This window comes from Zonotrichia albicollis, chromosome 2 (genome assembly GCF_047830755.1).
Source record: "Zonotrichia albicollis isolate bZonAlb1 chromosome 2, bZonAlb1.hap1, whole genome shotgun sequence".
Lineage (NCBI taxonomy): Eukaryota > Metazoa > Chordata > Aves > Passeriformes > Passerellidae > Zonotrichia > Zonotrichia albicollis.
The window spans coordinates 54,559,106-54,576,122 of record NC_133820.1 but is presented as its reverse complement, the minus strand read 5'-3'; the positions used below and the strand labels follow the sequence as shown (position 1 = coordinate 54,576,122).

Below are 17,017 nucleotides of genomic sequence, written 5' to 3'. Positions count from 1 at the left end.
TTTTTAGGAAGAGTATCTACATTTTGAATCAATATTTTTTATGTCCCTGGGGCCCTGCTTTGCTCTTTTATTGCCACTTTGCTCTGCAGATATTAACCTCCCACACATAGATTAAAACAACCAGGGACATATTTACGATTTGATGTCTAATGTAAAACCTTGTGTGTCAAACTGGGACACAACAGTAAAAATAAACATTTTACATATGCTTGAAGTAAATAAATGTGTCCCTTGTCACAACTTACAATGTTTTTAACATTCTTGTAAACACTCACAAGAGCAAATATGAACAGATTATGACAGGGCTGTGATATAGTAATTACTGCTCTATAAACCCAGTAGACATCAATTTTGTAGGAAAATAGTGGGAAAAAGAGTTTCTTAAGCAGAAATTCTTCACCTGCATTGTTTGAGTTACATCAAGAAGTTGGAAATGCACAAGTTTCAAGTTGCAAGCAGCACTCAAGTAGGGAAGGCTTGGAGTGTGGCACATGCTCTTCCCCTAAAAGGGCTGACAAAAGAGTAGTGATGAGAGGGAATTATGTCAAGGCAACATCAATCTCCTCTCACATCTAAAAACATGAAGAAGTGTGACTGAGCCCATTGAAGACCACCAATAAAGCAGAACTGTTAGGAGGGAACATGCTCAGATAACTCTACCAAACCAGATTTTCTCACAAAAAACTGCAACTTCAAATCCCTATGGGTACAAAAGCACATCATAAAAATCCCTAGAAAAGAATTTAAGGCAGCCCATATTAAGGACTGCAACTGTGCCTCCAAAAATAAGCATTAGACTTTGTTCTCACACTGGGAGGATAAGGGTGCTGAGATGAACACAGAAAGTTCCAAATAGCAGATCTGCTCATTTCTGGCCTTGGAACATATGGTGAACAAATCATGCTGGTTGCCTTCTTTTTCTCTTGGGAATGCTCACAAAACCTTTCTGGTGCTGAAACTTGAGCAATACCACTGGAAGATTACACATAAATCTTAATCCATCTAATAATATTGGATTGAGTTTTCTCCTTTGATCTTTCTCCAATGTTATGCTCTCCCAGGAGGAGTTTGCAAAGGCTTTGTTCTTTCTCAGAAACTAAGCATCCTTTGCATATCTAAACTATCCCATTTATTTCTTCTGGGGAGATTGTGCAGCTGATTATACAGATAAATAATTAAATAGACTTAAGAGAAAAGCTCAAATAACTTGAGGAGAAATGTCACCTATGGGCGAGCTGACTGCTATAGATTTTTAGTTTATGGTGAATAAAAAGAGTGATGTAAAAGAAATATGTTCTCCTCTCAAGGGCAACAGGGGAGTCTTTCTTTCAGTCCAATTGCAGTAGAAAATTGCTGTCTTCCTGCTATAATACTGATTACTCTGAAAATAAAGATGAATAGAAAGAAAAAATGCATTCTGGTCATAGTACTAATGAACTTTTCCATTTGTCCTACCCAGAGAAATAGGAGTGCATATTACACTGCCGGAAATTTTTTTAAATGCCTGCAACAAAAATGGTCAGTGATTATAAAGAATACACTAGAAGAAAATTAAATATTGATAAAAAAGCACAATACAGCTTTCTGTAAGACTGAGGAATGCAATTCACATGTAATGCTACTTTTCTGTGATCATTTAGATTTGCTTTCAATCAGAAACTGAGGACTCCAAAATCTGAGTTTAAGATTTAGGCAGTTACCTTGGGAGACAGAGGCTCCCCCTCAGCCTGGGGGTATCAAACACAGTGGTCTGCCCAGCAGCCAGGCTTCCCCAGACACTAAGTTACTGCCTTGGTGGAAGGAGTCTGTGTGGATGGAAGAAGGGAACAAGGTCCTGCCAAAAGCAGGCAATCTGCCAAGTCAGAACTGATAGATCAGGAGGACAGCAAGCACAGAGGGTCAGGCTGCAGCAGCCCAGTGGTGAGGAAGCTCAGCTAGGAGTGAGGAGATCAGGGCTCTTCCTGCAGCATTGTTGTTTTGTCTCTGAGGGTCTTGCTTGGGCCTTCATTTCACTGACAAAGGAAAGCAAAAAACAAAATAATATATCTTTCTTGTCAGAATGGATTGCTTCCTCAGTGGAATGACACCACTTGTTGACAAACAGAAGCCAGGTGTATAATATACGAGCTTTTAATGTGTGCACTATCTCATGAAATTTTTTTTATAGAATCATATTGCCACTGACAGTAATATTGACATGCATGCTGAAAAGCAGTTGCTTGGTGGAAACAAGGCATAATGAATAATGATAAATATCTATCCTGAAGGCAGATGGTACATGTCAAGTGCTATGTGGGTCACCTTTCTGCTTGGACTTACTTAATATCTCATCGAACATATTGAGGAATGACATAAATAACATGGCAGGCGAATCTGCAGATGATAGCGCACATGGTTTTTTAATAAGAAATAAGCATCTACAGTTCTGTGAAGGTCATGGCATGGTGAAATGCATTGTGAGGACAATGCAGGTGAAGTAGGAAAATATAAATGGATATTCATGGGGGGAGAGGAACCTAAAAAGTTGGTAATGCACAGAGAGATATAAATTCCCAGGTCAGATTTCCTCCAATGAAATGTGTGGTGTCTATTCTCTTTCACTAAACTTTACCACACATCAACTTCAAAATTATTCCTCCTTCCATTTACCTCTGCCAAATTTTTTGCTGAAGTCATACTATCCTGCTTTGATGTCTATTCTTGCTTCTTTCCCTTTGGTTTCTTTTCTACCTAAATGCTTCACATTTCTAATGCCAAAGCTTTCATATGGGCAAAGAAATTATTTCTACACACCAATTCGGTGGCCAGCATCCTCTATAATGCAGAACTGCGCAATGCTTCCTCTTCCCACTATCTCCTTTGTTTTATTTGTTAGGCTATGTTAGTCTGAAATGGAGGGAGAATAAAAGCATGTGGACAGAAAGAGCTCCCTCTCTCCAGGGGAAGATATAAATCATCAAAGGGCCCTAACTGCAGCTCAGAGGTTTTAGATGAGGCAGTCCCATCTCTTCCTTTGGCATCCCTGACATGTTCAGTGTCTTGATTGCTTACATAAGATTGAAGGCATCTGCTCCTCTCATTCTCCTTGTCCTTGCATAATGATGCTGTATCTGCAATCACACAGGCTATTTCTTTCATGCAGGTGGTCACTTTTCAAAGTGATTACCAGTGATAAATGGGGATTTTTCATTTAGTGCCACAAAGTACTGAGAGCTTACGCCTTCTTTGCTTAATACTAGAAAAACAAGGGCTAGATCAGGTTTTGACTTTGTTCCAAATGTTATTCATCAGGAAAAGCTGTTTTTATGACAGCAGTCATAAGATAAAATCAAGTGATTCCACAAAATAAACATGAAATAAAAATACATTATGTTAAATACCCTGAGCTGTGATAAGTTAAATTCCTCACAATGTGTACATTATTTTATGATTTGTTTTTCTTTCACAAGCATACATGTGGATCTGTGATCAGTGACAAATATACATTTTAGATTTGATAATTTTCTCAGTTTGTAGGCAAATTTCTGATATTTTCTGACCTATATTTTGCTCTTATTTGAAATAATTTCATATTTACTGTCTTGAAAGTCTTTTACAGATTGGAGGTACTATATTTTGATATACAAAAATGAAAGTCATAGGAGTGCCATTCTTTTCAAATCTGTATCAAAATATGTACTTCAGCAGGTTGTTTCATTTTAAAGGGCTGCACTGAAGATATGATAACAGGAAGGGCAGTAGGAACATAGAAAAATTTCTAAATCATAACAGCAGGAATCCAGTTAATTCTTATGAAATTGATGAGATGATTATCACCATCCAGTACAATTTCCCATTAGGGAATAATTCTGCAGCATGAGTGGTGCCAGGGCTGTGAAGTTACCTGCATAGATCAGGAGTGGCAAAACTGCAGAGGTGGCACTTCTATGGAGCTGGGAGAGAGTGGGTGTAGAACAGTGCAATGCACTACAAGAATTTTACTCATCACTTACTAAAACCAGATCTGAGCAGTGTCATTCTGTTCACTGCCATGGGAGAGCAGCATTAGGGAAAGCAAGATCAAAACTTCAAAGTAAATAGTCAAGGCTTATTTTTATTGTAAGTAATTTTTCATGAAGAATTACTTTGACACATTTTCACAGAGGCCAAAAAGAACTATGAAACTACCCAAAATCTATCATTTCAGCTGTCATAGGACACTATTCTTATGCCAGTTATCCTATCCTGAGTCCAACAAACAAAGCATGTTTTGCCAGGAAGACCAATATGTTATTTGCCCTGTAGAAATAGCAGGGCAGCTTGAAATGCCTCCAGAAAAACCAGGCAGTATCCTCACATGTTCACAAGCATTAAACATTCAATTTAAAAGGAGGAAGGCATAGGTAATATTTTCTGATCTAATGCAAGAAAAACCCTCTCCTTCCTGGCCCTAAATCTGGCCATCAGCACAGCAGTAAATTTGTCAGGCTGTCCAGCCAGAGCCATGAAAGAAATTTTGCTCTGCCTCATAGCACTGGTAAGTACCCTTCCAATGTCCTCCTTCTGGCTCCTGCCAGTCCTTAGCACTTTGAAGGACCACAGGAATTAATGGATTTGGCCCATACAGTGTATTTAAAAGCAATCCTTTTTGATGCTGGCAGTGGAAATGACTGAATCCCTGGAGCATTCACTGCCTCAGTTCAGTGATGACAGTGTTCTGGGTGATGCAAGGCAAGGGCACAGCTTCCTCTCTTCCTTGGCCTGTGAAGGACAAGCAGAGTTAATTTGCCAGGTTGGAATGGTGTTTTGAATATGCATATAGAAAAAAAATTACTATGAGTCTGTTTGCTTTCTTTAATAGTAAACTGCCCAGTCCCAATATTTTATTTTCATTTTCCTCACACTGTGGTTGTCATAATGGTGAAATACTTAGGAAAATCTTTGAATAGAACGTCACAGAAATAAGAGAGATATGTTAGAGGTCAGTGATTGAGTAATTTTGTACCTTGAGAAAAATGGAAATGTGGCAATAATAATTATGATCAAATCCAAATTGATGATGTGGACGGTTAACTTCACAACAAGCAATATGGAATGCCAGGACTTTGCTCCTGAATCAAAAGTCAGAGGACTCAAACAAATCAAAAACAGTCAAGGAAGAGATATGAGGCTCTGTAAAGAGTTTGGAACTGTTTTTTTCCCCAAGTCTGACTCAGTTCAAAGGCCTGCCTTGTTCTTGTTCTTGTTCTTGTTCTTTTCTTCTTCCTCTTTATCTTCCTCTTTATCTTCCTCTTCCTTTTCTTGCTCTTCTTTTGTGTTTTCCATGCCTCTCTCAGAAGATCATGTAAGTAATGTCTGATGTGAATTATCCAGTATGTACCCAGGATGATGCAAATCTGACAGAATTCCCAGCACATTTCTGTCCAAGTACAATGTAAGAAGAGCAATCTAATCTGTGCTGGAATTCTAGTTCAGCTGATGTCATTTAGGAAAGACTTGCATTTTTCAATTCCTCATCTGACAATTGGGTAGTATCCCCCTAATGCTGTGAGCTTTTACCTTGTTCATTGAGAATATTGTTTAATGTCTAATTCATTTGTGCCCCAAATTTCAGCATTTTGGCATAGGAACTTGAGGGTTGAATGAAGTCCTCAACATCTCACTCCTTTTCCTTCGATATGACTATTTTCTGTCATCTCTCCTGCAGCCCCACTTCATATTTTCCATCTCATTTATATGGGACTTATCCCCAGTAGTATGCCATTATCTTCTCCAAAATATACCACTTCTAGACTTTGCATAAGCCCTTCTCAGCTTTGATCTAACACCATAATAATGAAGGAAAAAAAAAAAAAAGGTGCAAGAACAAGTCAAATTTTCTGGAAATGAACATGACCACTTGTAAAGCATCACTGTCTTGTATCATGCAGCCTTGTTCTCCTTTTTCTCATTCTTCTTAGTACCCCATGCAACCTTTCGGTACGTATTGTTCCCTCTAGTTTGACCCTTCAATTCCAGCCTCTTTTGAATCATTTTGCCCTAAGCTCCCTGGGCTTTGGCAGGAACTCTGTGCATTAGGTCAGGTTTCTTGGCAATGACCACAAATTGGGCAATCTGAGTTTTCTTGAGGGAAGAAGATCATTGCTTATCTGTATTTTACTTTTTCTATCCTTAGTATTTGAAAACTAAAGATATTATTAGCATTGAATTCCCACATGGGCATAGACAGTGTGATTTCACATGACCATCAAATATAGAAGAGTGTTAAATGTTACTTTGAACTTTTTCAATAATATTGATTTTTCAGCATCCTTCAGCACCTGCCTCCATCATCTAACCATTCTTAGGCTTGCAAGAATTTCTTAATATTAAAACTATCTTTTTTTCTCATACAAAGTAAGCCAATTATGTCTTTTTCTACTGTATTTGACAAGAAAGGAAGGTGAGGTATGTCTATCTGTATTCACAGTGCACTTACAAAGGCTTCTTTTCCTACTGCTCTCTTTTTATCTATTCTCCTGCTCGATGCTACAAAGATTTCTCTTTCCTCTTTCTCTCCCCGAATGTTGATAAAACAAAACATTCAAAGCCAGCATGTCATTCTCTGAACAATTTCTTGAATCCCAACTTTCTAATCCCCGTTTTTAAAACTACTAGGCAAGCAGAGTACACTGTGAAAAGCAACAGGAAACCAAGAGGATGTTTAGGATCTAACTAAAAAAGTTGGAATCATAGTTTTGAAGTGTAAACCTTCCTGTTTCTAAAATAGCTTTTCTAGCAAGATGAAAAATGAAATAGTCTTGTATCTGATAAAATTAAATCTTAAGCAATGCAGGATCTTGCTAGGAATTTTCCACAAGAATCACTGAACACTTTAATACATATATTCAATTTTGTGGAATGCCTCACATGATATTTTCTACTGAATGAGTTTTACATCATGAGGCAATAACATTTATCTCCAAAGTCTTGTGTGACTTAAGTAGTAGAAGGAGGTGCCAGAATGATACTTGGAAAATTAAATTCAGTTTATCTATAATGGAGCAGCAAAGATAACTTATAGATGCTGTCCCATCACCATGACTCAGCCCTGATATGTGGGAACAGACAAGCTCTGCTAGTTTTCTTGACCCATACAGTGCAATTTGAAAGAAAAGGAAAATCCAGCGTGTTACTCTTCCAAGGAGTAAATCAAAACTGAGAGCTACCAAGTTCATTACATGCACCGGACAACAAATTGTAAAATAAGAAGAGTTTTTTTCCTCCTGGGGAAATTGTTTAGGCAGATGGACTGCATGTGCAAAGATGCACCTCAGAGAAGTGATTTCAATTATTCTTTCCTGTTATCCTGACCAGTAATGTAGCTGGTGGCATCTCGATGTACTGGACTACTAGACTGCAAATAAAATTCATGGCAGTTTATGGTGTGAATATTATTTTCAGCATTTTTTGGGACCTTGGCTTTTTTCTTCTTCATTTTTTTTCTTCCTTCTGGAAACAGTAGAGTAGGAAGCTCACATAACTCACCAATTTTGGCTGCTGCTGCACTCAGGATTCTTCTCATTCTAGAAACATCAAACAAATCTTATCTACCTCCATTTCTCCTCATCATAAAATACTCTACTGTTTCACTCACCTGCACTTTGTCCTCCCCAAAGAAACTGTGATTGATGTTTTCTATCAGTTTATGCTAAACTACCTCCTAGGGTAATTTATTTTCTTAATAAAAGTTAAGAGCTGGTGGCTTGCTACTGCTTCCTTTGTGCTGCTAATCATCTTGATGAGTAGGCAGTCAAAAATAATTCTTTCCAAAAGCAGGGGAAAGTGTAGAAAGCAGATACATAGACCTGCAGACAAAATGCTGGCAGACAATTTTTCTTTTTATTATGCTTATGATGATTCAAGAGAACTGCATTGAACTAAGGACACAAAGGCTTTGAACAAACTTCATGGTTCACTCAATTTGTGAACTTCTGTCCTCCTAGAAAATATTCAGTATCCTTGCTTAAATGCCTCTTAATAGATTTGACTCACTTGAAAAAAACATGGAAGAAAAAAGTAGTAGGTTGAATTCACAGAGAACGACTAATATTCAGTGTAACATCAATTTAGGCAACTGATATTTGAGAAATACAAACATCTCTGTAGGAGTGTTTCTAACAAGGAGCTCAGTTTTCTCAGTGACTCATGAGGTGGACGTACTAAAAAATAAATTAAATAATGGAAATTAAATGCTTGATGGGAAATTGGTGAAATTTGCTGATCAAGAAACTTTAGTTTATTAACTAAGTATGATGGCTGCCCCACTGGTAACATCTTAAAGTGGGGAAAAAGAAAAAGGAAATAACAAAAATATAGATGAGGAATGGACTTTAGGAAATTCCAGGATTTTTAAATTATAGTTTTTATTTTTTCCCCAGCATGTCTCATAAGGAGCTCATGAAACATTTTTATGCAAATTACAAATGACCATAGGACATGGAATTACTTGTGAATGGATGATCAAAAATCAAATAGCAAGAAAAGCAAGGACAGTTAAGTCCATATAGGCCACATGTAACTTCCCTTAATTAGTTCTGTAAATCCTGCCCGTACCAGAATAACCATTTCACAATTGTTTACTGGCAATGCAGATACAAGAAGTGGAATGGGAAGTGTTGTTTTTACTTTCAGGAAAGAGCTATATGAAATGTCATATAAAAGCACTTTTCATCACTTAATAATGAAGTTTAGATTTGTTGGAATCACTGTTCCTCAAATTGTGTATGTATAGATTATGATTAGTCATAAAACTGATATATTTTCAGGTTTCATAAGACAAGATTTCCTTCCTCTGGCAGTGTACACTAGATGAGAATTTTGAGACAAGTCTGTCCTTGACCAGGAGTTGAGAGGGTGAAAGCGTAATTTCCACTTTAAATTTTTCAACGATTCCATGAAACATTGATCAATTTTTCAATGGAAACTTGGAAATGGATACAATCCATGTATTCATGTGTGTGTGTCTGGTTGGTTGGGTTTTGCTTGTTTTAACACACATATGACTATGTCCGGAGGTAATAAGCAGACACCACTCCTTTGATTGTGTCCGAATATGTTCTCAGTGCTGCCTTGGTGTTTATAAAAAATGACTTTGAGATCTGCAGAGTGCGCAGATGGAACTCAGATAGTGATATATATTTTGTAGACTGTCTCCTCACTACAGGGAATAATAACTAGTTGCATGCACCTTGTGCATTCTGGATTGTAAAGTTGGCTCAAGAGAAAAAAGCTTCTGGTACAATTTTTCAGGATGTAATCCATCCTGAATTTAAAATCAGCAATTCTTTCCTAAAGATTACACTATATTCTGCCAACAACATTCTTCAAGATATTTTCTGCCAGTCATTAAATCTAAAAATAAGGTGTTTATACAAAAAGGCAAAACCCCCCATATTTTTAGTGTCTCTCTGATCATCTCATGCTAAAGTTACAAGAACTGAAAGGCATTATGAGAAATAAAACAACTTGCATGCGTTTGTCTGTACTATATTTCTCGGGAATATATCAGAAGGATGTAAACGGTATTTTCTAACCATTTAAGGCTTACAAATTCTGTCTCATAAAAGCTTTGTAAATAATTAATTTAAAAATCTGCTCTTCTCTACAAGCACTGTAGAAATAAATGTGCCTCATTCTGAAAGCAAAACATTTTCTTATGCTTTAAACAGTAATTCTGTGAAACAGCACAATGCTGAAGTGTATAAAATTGTTATTTAGAGACCAATAGGAAGGATGTGCCCTGTAAAACAGGGTTTACCCTTCAGTAAACTAAAATGTTAATGTGCAGTTGGGTACTTGTCTAAATTTAAGTCAGCGGTTTCTTCTATCTTGTTTACCCATCAAAATAAATTAGAAATGCAATCCATTGTCCATAGAATTTAATCTTTACCTCTTCATGTCCAGACTATGAGTGAAATAAAAGCTCAGCATTGACATTTCTGTTAGTAGTTTTTAGTTGCTTTAACAAATACATGTAGCTGTTCTGTTCAGTTAAAAAAAAATATTGTGGAATTTTATATACTGGCTGTAGTGTTTAAGCTTGCTGTTTCAGTTATTCAGTTCCCCTAGACCAGACAGCTGTGATATTGTATCATTTCCTAACAGTTGACTGAAAGAGAACTCAAAGGAATTTAAAAACAACATAGATGAGCCTATGCATTTAGCTACAGATAGAGTGTATAGAGCTTTTTCCCAACCTGCAATCATCTCCAAGTAATTTTATGAACACTGAATACTAGGTTAGCCAATATTCTGTCATAGGGACTGTTGCCAAAAAAAAAAAAAAAAAAAAGGTCCTTCCCTAAATAAAAAAGGCCTTCAAAACTTCTTGGAACTATAAGTGATTTGGCTTCTTTCAAATTATGTTTTGGTTAAACATTACTTCTTTAGTGTGAGAAAGACTGGTTTATATATGGGTATGAGTAATCTATATCAAGTCAGAGGAGAGGATAAAGAGGATAAAGGTAATGAAATTCCAGATTGGCCCACACTGAATAACAGATGGAACACAGAAGACAAAAGGATTCTTTTTAACTTGGTGTGCCTTTGTCTCTTATCTAATATGCAAGTTTAATCCCAAATAATCCCAAACCAGTAAACAGTAGTACAGAGTGACAAAAGATATGAGGCTGAGTTGATTCAAGCACCAAGACACCGTAGGAGGGGGGAAATTCAACATGTGATGCAAGAACAGCCTCAAAACCAATGCATAAACTGGGAAAGCCAAGGACAGGTTGATTTTACCACCCTCACTACAAGAATTCAGAGGCAGTAGTTGAAGACAGCAGGTGACAAATTCAAATTAAATTAGAAGATATATTTTTATATGGTGCATAGTTTCCTTTGTTGTAGGACCTGTATCTAAAATTCTATGTGAGACCAAGAAGCAAAAAAAGAAAGCAAAGACTGGAATACACCAAGAAATGCTAAATGCATTATTCATGAAAAATGCATAAATAAATTCCATATATGAAATCCCTCGTAGTGTCACCTGTGAACCATTAGCCCCTGGGAGAAGGAAGAGAATTCAGATCAATTCCTACTTTATCAGTATCAGTATCACTGTATTCTGCCCCTTTCCTGTGTTCTTCCTTAGGCATCTGCCACTTGTCACTGCTGGAAAAAGAGGACCAGCCTTCATAATCCTAACTAGACATCTGATCTCATCCAGTACAGCTTTCCTTGTGCTCGTATTCCTGGAACATACAGTTGTGTTTGTGCATGTGTTGTGTTTGTGCATTCCAAACTGAAAAATTAAATTTTAATGCACAGGAAACAAGCTGATCCACGAACTGCAAATTGGTGTAGCCGGGGTTGCTATGAGATTGAATACTTTTTCTCATCTACCTCTGAGATGAAATAGGAGGCAAAAGATGTTTTCAAGGGTTTAAATGCATACAAGTGCTGCACGCAGTAGGTGCAAAGCAATTTGACCTCCGGTCCTTCAAAGTAAATGAAAAGTGATGTATCAGCCTGTGTAACCTGTGAGGACTCTTTCTGTTACCCACACCAACCTGATGCAATATCACAGTTTTGATACCTTAAATCTTCTGTTAAATTTGTTTGAAATGGTCCTATTACTGCATAAGTGATTAGTGAGGTAACAAATAAATAGGTAAATGAAGATTAAACAAAAGGACAGAGATCTTGACTCTGTAAGTTTTATTCCTTTTTTTTTCAGAACTTGTGAAGTGGAATAACCCCTTTCCAGTGAGATCCATAGCTTTATTATGTACTTTCTGCACTGATGTATTAGGAAGTACATTACACTCAGTCCCTGAATTACTATGCTTTTTAGATGCTAAGGAGAGTTGTAGAGAAGAAAGTTAGCTGCCTCATTTGTCATGTCTTTCTTCCATTACAACCTGTTTGCTGCTACCCATCTGTCATCCACATGAAAAAGAAACTCCTTATTAGTCTCTTAAATCTGCCCTGAAACACCAAAAATGAGACCTGCAAGGACAAAAAGAAATTTACTATTGTGTATAATCTGGGATGCCAGAGAGTCTGGAAACTCCAGACTCAAGGTGTGCTCCCTTCCAAGGCCTGAATTTCCTCTCCCGGTCATAAACATCCCAAGGTAGCAGAAGAGTTGACAATATCAGATGACAAAATAGTTGTCCCTGGAAGGCCGGTGAGGAAGAGAAAACTGTATCAGAGAAAGGTAAGGCTGTTTCTGGTTTTATGAAGAAGACAGATCTTCCTGTGAAAAGCAAAGATTCTGTAAGCTGTTTCAGAGGGTAAGCGGTTCTCTGAAACAGTGCCATGTGAGTTCATTAATGTCTATCTGTCCCCTCCATATTAGGATTCAAAACGTTTCTCATACTGGTACAGTGATGCAGTTGTGAGTGAGTGTCACGGTTTGACGCTGGAGCAATGCTAGTGCTCCCATGAAAATACATTCTCTCTGGTATCTGCTGTGAGATGTGACTAGGAATAGAGCAAAACAGGCTCCTACTTAGAAATGAAGAAGAGAAAACTTTATTAACTTACAACTATATGTAAAAAGAAACACACAGAAAGAATGAAAACCTTCCAAAAAAATTTTTCTCCTCCCCCCATCAAATTTCCAATACATCCATCCCTCAGATCACCAACTCTCAGTCCATCGCTACCCTTCAGATAATCAATTCTCAGTTCATCAAGGAGTGAGGAGTCCCTTTTGTGCCATAGGCTTCTCCTGGAAACACAGCTGAGACCTCGTGTGTTTCCATGTCACACGTGGCACCGTCCGCAGATCATTTGCCATCGTGACACCTTCCTTCCATGCCCAGTGCTCTCACCACTGCACATGGACCAGAGCTGCTTCTAGGGCTTTCCTTTTAAGGATGCTTTGTCCAGTTCCAAAAAAAAAAAAGCACAGTCTCTCATTTGGGCATCCCCCCAGATTTCACCCCCTGGGGCCAAGGGGTCTCAAAAAGAGAGATCTTCTCCTCTACTGAAGATAGAGGGCACCAACCACCCTCCTCACCTGTTGTCTCTGCTCTCCACACTCATTCACATAACATCACTGCACTCTCTTGGCTCCGAGCCATTGCCTCCCCCTAAATGCAGTCTCTGTGTCACAGGAAAAAATGGTTCTGTCCATGGCTATACAAGAAAAGTCCAGTCAAAGGCCACTCCATCACCTTCTCTCACCTAGGTTTCTTTTCCACTTCTCTTGTGGTCCATTTTCTCTTATCTCATCTCTATCTGTCTTCTCATTCAGCTCCAGGAGGATTAGCATTTATAAGGTTTCCATTATCCGAGAAAAGGGTTAAAAATCTCAGGCCCTGCCTGTCCAGAACTCCCACGGCTGCCCTGCCAGGCACCTTCTCACCATATCCACACCCCCCCCCCCCCCCCCCCGCTTTTTTCCTTTTTTCCTTCTCAGCCGGCCTGCTATGAAATTTCAAGGTGGCACCGGCACAGATACCGTCTCTCCCTCTCTCTCTCTCTCCTGGGGGAGGCTGCCCGATGACTCTCCAATGTTCCTCCACCCTTCCATCCTGCAAGGGCCACTTCACCTCCCCTCTCTGTCCAAGGCCCCACCTCACCGGGCCGCATGGCTTCCCCTGCTCTGCCCAGCCCACAGCCGGGCAGGGGAGAGGTCTGACCTGTTTCCTCGCCGGAACCCAAGAGAATGAGGGATCTGTCAAACTGCAGAACAACAAAAATTTATCCTGTAGGAGTCAGGCAATGACAGCCTCCTCCTTCAGGGGATATCACTTAAACTACGTGTAAGCAAACCCCACTTACTGCAGAATCACAGAATATTCTGGGTTGGAAGGGACCCACTAGGATCATCAAAATTCAATTCCTGGTCCTGAACAGGGCCATTTCCAAGAGTCACAACATGTGCCTGAGGGTATTGTCCAAGTGGTTCTTGAACTCTTGAATCCTGTCTCTTGTTGTACATGGAACCATCAGCACACACTTCATAAGGTCACAGGGGCAAAGCAGGAACAGCAGCAGATTGTCTTATTCAAGAAATGTTAGGGTCATTTTTTTACTTCCCTCTTACTCCTTTACCTTTTTTTTTGTTTTTAATATCCTTTTCATTTCCATTCAGCATTTAGATGCTTGACAAGACCCTGGTCATAAGTGCTGAAAAAGATTCTGTCCTGAGTATCTGAAATACATTAGCTAAAGTGGAGATTTCAGTAAATTCAGGTGTACAAGTGACAGCCTTAACATCCCTCCTATGGACATCATGCCAGTGCATATATACATACTCACGCATATGTCTATTCCCTTGGAAAATAACCTCAGCCAATGCTGTGACCACAACAGTAAAAAATAAAGCTGCTGTGCTTAAGCCATAACCCTGCAATTAATGCAGCAGGAAGCAGATTCAGCATCATCTGTCATCTGTGCAGAGTTAAAAGTGGAAGAACATTTGCTGTAACTAAAGTACTGGCTGAGCTCCTCTCATCAGACAACAGCAATTTCCTTTTAAATATTCACAGGCAAGGCGAAGTTATTCCTCAGTTTTCATTCCTTTTTATTTTTTTCCCAAAGGAAAGCATTTAAGTTGTAGTTTAAATAAATATGAATATGGTGAAAAATCTTTGTAGCATGTTCTAGCACTCTTGTTTCTACAAAGCTATCACTACCAGCTGAAATATCTCACCTCAGAAGGTAAAATTGTTTCATGAGATAACATTTTCCCTTCAGCCCCATGAAGGCCCAGTGGGCATATTTCTGGATGCACTTGAAAGCAGCAGAACCAGCTGTGCACCTCCATATGTGAAAGGTCTGATCAGAGCAGACTCATTTTAAAACCAACAGAACTGACAGAAAGCTTGTTTTGCTACAACAGAGCGATTCACAGCTCCAGTACAGTTTAATGCCAAGTTTTTAAATGCTTTAATGAGTCAAGTCGGCTAGCAGTCAGAACATGATGTAGCTGTGTGGCTTTGCTGCAGAGCCTGACATCCCCAATCAGCCATAAATTAATTTTCACAAAGGGTAGAGGAAGATATTCAGAAAGGAGCAATGTGCCCTGATACTGTCAATCTTATCAGTGGGATATTGCATTGACATTCTAGCCATTAGCTGTGAACCTGGTGCAATGATTACAAATTAAGTAATACAGTGAAACTAAGAAAAAATAAATTTTGGAATGAAGAGCTGAAAATGAGTGAGGTCTGCAAGACAGGAGCAATGTCAAAGATATCTGTGGGAAATCTGATTTCCAGGACTACATTGGACAAAGAGCTACTGAGTATCTGAGATATAAACCCTACTGTGGTAGGCATTTGGCCTCTAGCTTTATGGTTTGTAGAATATTGCTATAAGAGTGAGATTAGAGTCTTTTAGATAACAGTTTGGTTTGGTTGGTTTTTTTGGGTTCTTTTGTTTGTTTGTTTGTTTTTTTTCCTGGAAAAGTCTGGATGATATAAACCAGAACTTTTTCTATAGAAATGCAGCATTTTTTATGAAACATTTACAGGGAATTGTTTCTCATGTTTAGAGCAGAATCACAGATAAATACTTGAAATGGTTACCTACTCAACACAGGACATGGGCCCACTCTGTCTTTGATGAAGCCAGACTTCTACATAGAAGCAAATGAGTGAGGCTAGAAAGAAAACATGTGAAAGGGGGAGCCTGCACCTGTAGTCTCCCCACTTACAGGGCTGATCCTACTGGGACCAGAGGTCTCAATGTCTGAGCCTTTTTTTGACTGAATTTTATGTTTTCTGTAAAGGTGAGGTGTTGAAACAAGACCCTTCTCACCATCCAAGAGAGATTGAGGTTAAGCACCTCGAAAACATTTTCAACAAAATGAAGATATGGCTGTACTTCAGGACTTGGATTTAGGCAGCCCTGAACTATAGGGAGCTTAAACAGCATCCTGCCACATAAATACTGCATAGATCCTTAAAAAACACTGCAGTCTCGAGTGGCTTGAAACCAATTGTTTAGTTTTATGGACAGAAACAGTCATTAATTAATCACACTATTTATCCTTCACCAAATTAAGCTGGTCTGTTAATGGTGCAGAATCAATATAACCCATATAGCAAATTAACTCTATTTTGTGCATTAGTTTCCCACATTTTCTAAAAGCAGGGGAGCAGTAACTTGTTTACTTCTAAAGGAATTAGTAGAAACAGGCGTTTCTTATAAAATTGTAACTCAAACACCCCCCAGTGAATGTGGGTGTGCTTATGAAATACTAAAAAAACCCATGAATTTCCCCAGAAAGTATAGGACATTGTCAGTGATTATTCTTTGCACAAAGACATTGCTCCATGGTGGCATCTGGTACCTTACAGAACAGAGCCCATCTGCTTGTGAATCATGCCATGCTGGTATCTTGGGGATGTTTAACTTCTTGCTTATTCTTGCAGAAGTGCAAAAGCCCCAGGGACAGCTGGGAGATCAATGGTCTGATCCATAAGGACCAGGCTCAAGAAGCAGCAAAACCCTGTCTAAGCCCTATCTCTCATTCAACTGGAAGGGGGCTGGGAACAAAATAGTAATGGCTTTTTAGAGTCCACACACCAGCTGGGATCCCTACAGGGACAATAAAGGTGGCACCAGGTCTCAGGGGCACTAAAAGGTGTCCCAGCCATTCAGTCTAAATATGGATTTGATACCAGTCCTTCTGGGTTTGCTGTGGTTCCCTAAATACCATGTTGCTCTGACACCCTTGAAATCAGCATGCCTTTCAATGACAGTGTCTGCACCAAAGCAAGTCATCCGTGGGGCACCTCCAGCCAGAAATTCAGTCATTCCTCTCAGCAACTTGTCTTTGTAAGAGTAAAGCCAGACACCTACGTAAGAATAGACTCCTAAATCTGATATGTTACCTGAATGTCCCTCCAGTGGAGAGGGGAACCCAACTTTCCTGTATGATACTTTTCTTCCTCAGGTTCCTTCCAGACCTTATACAACTCCTATTTATGAGACTCCATCCAGTTCAAGTTCATAGGGCTGAACTTCTTTCAGAACTTTAATAAAGTTAAGAGTGCCATGGATAATGTAACCTCACAGACATCGTTTGAAT

General features: G+C 38.9%; 1 long non-coding RNA gene across 2 annotated transcripts in view; it reads right to left on the bottom strand.

Annotated features, from left to right (window-relative positions):
* The window catches only part of LOC113458662 (uncharacterized), a 249,235-nt gene that overhangs the window by 125,178 nt on the left and 107,040 nt on the right, over positions 1 to 17,017 (bottom strand). Inside the window, exon 3 of one of the 2 annotated variants that reach the window (XR_012578997.1) lies at positions 3,900 to 4,740. The exons of the other annotated variant lie outside the window; for it this stretch is intronic. This is a non-coding gene — a long non-coding RNA (uncharacterized LOC113458662). Of the gene's footprint in view, positions 1 to 3,899; positions 4,741 to 17,017 lie in introns of those variants that run through there. 2 annotated transcript variants of the gene reach the window in all.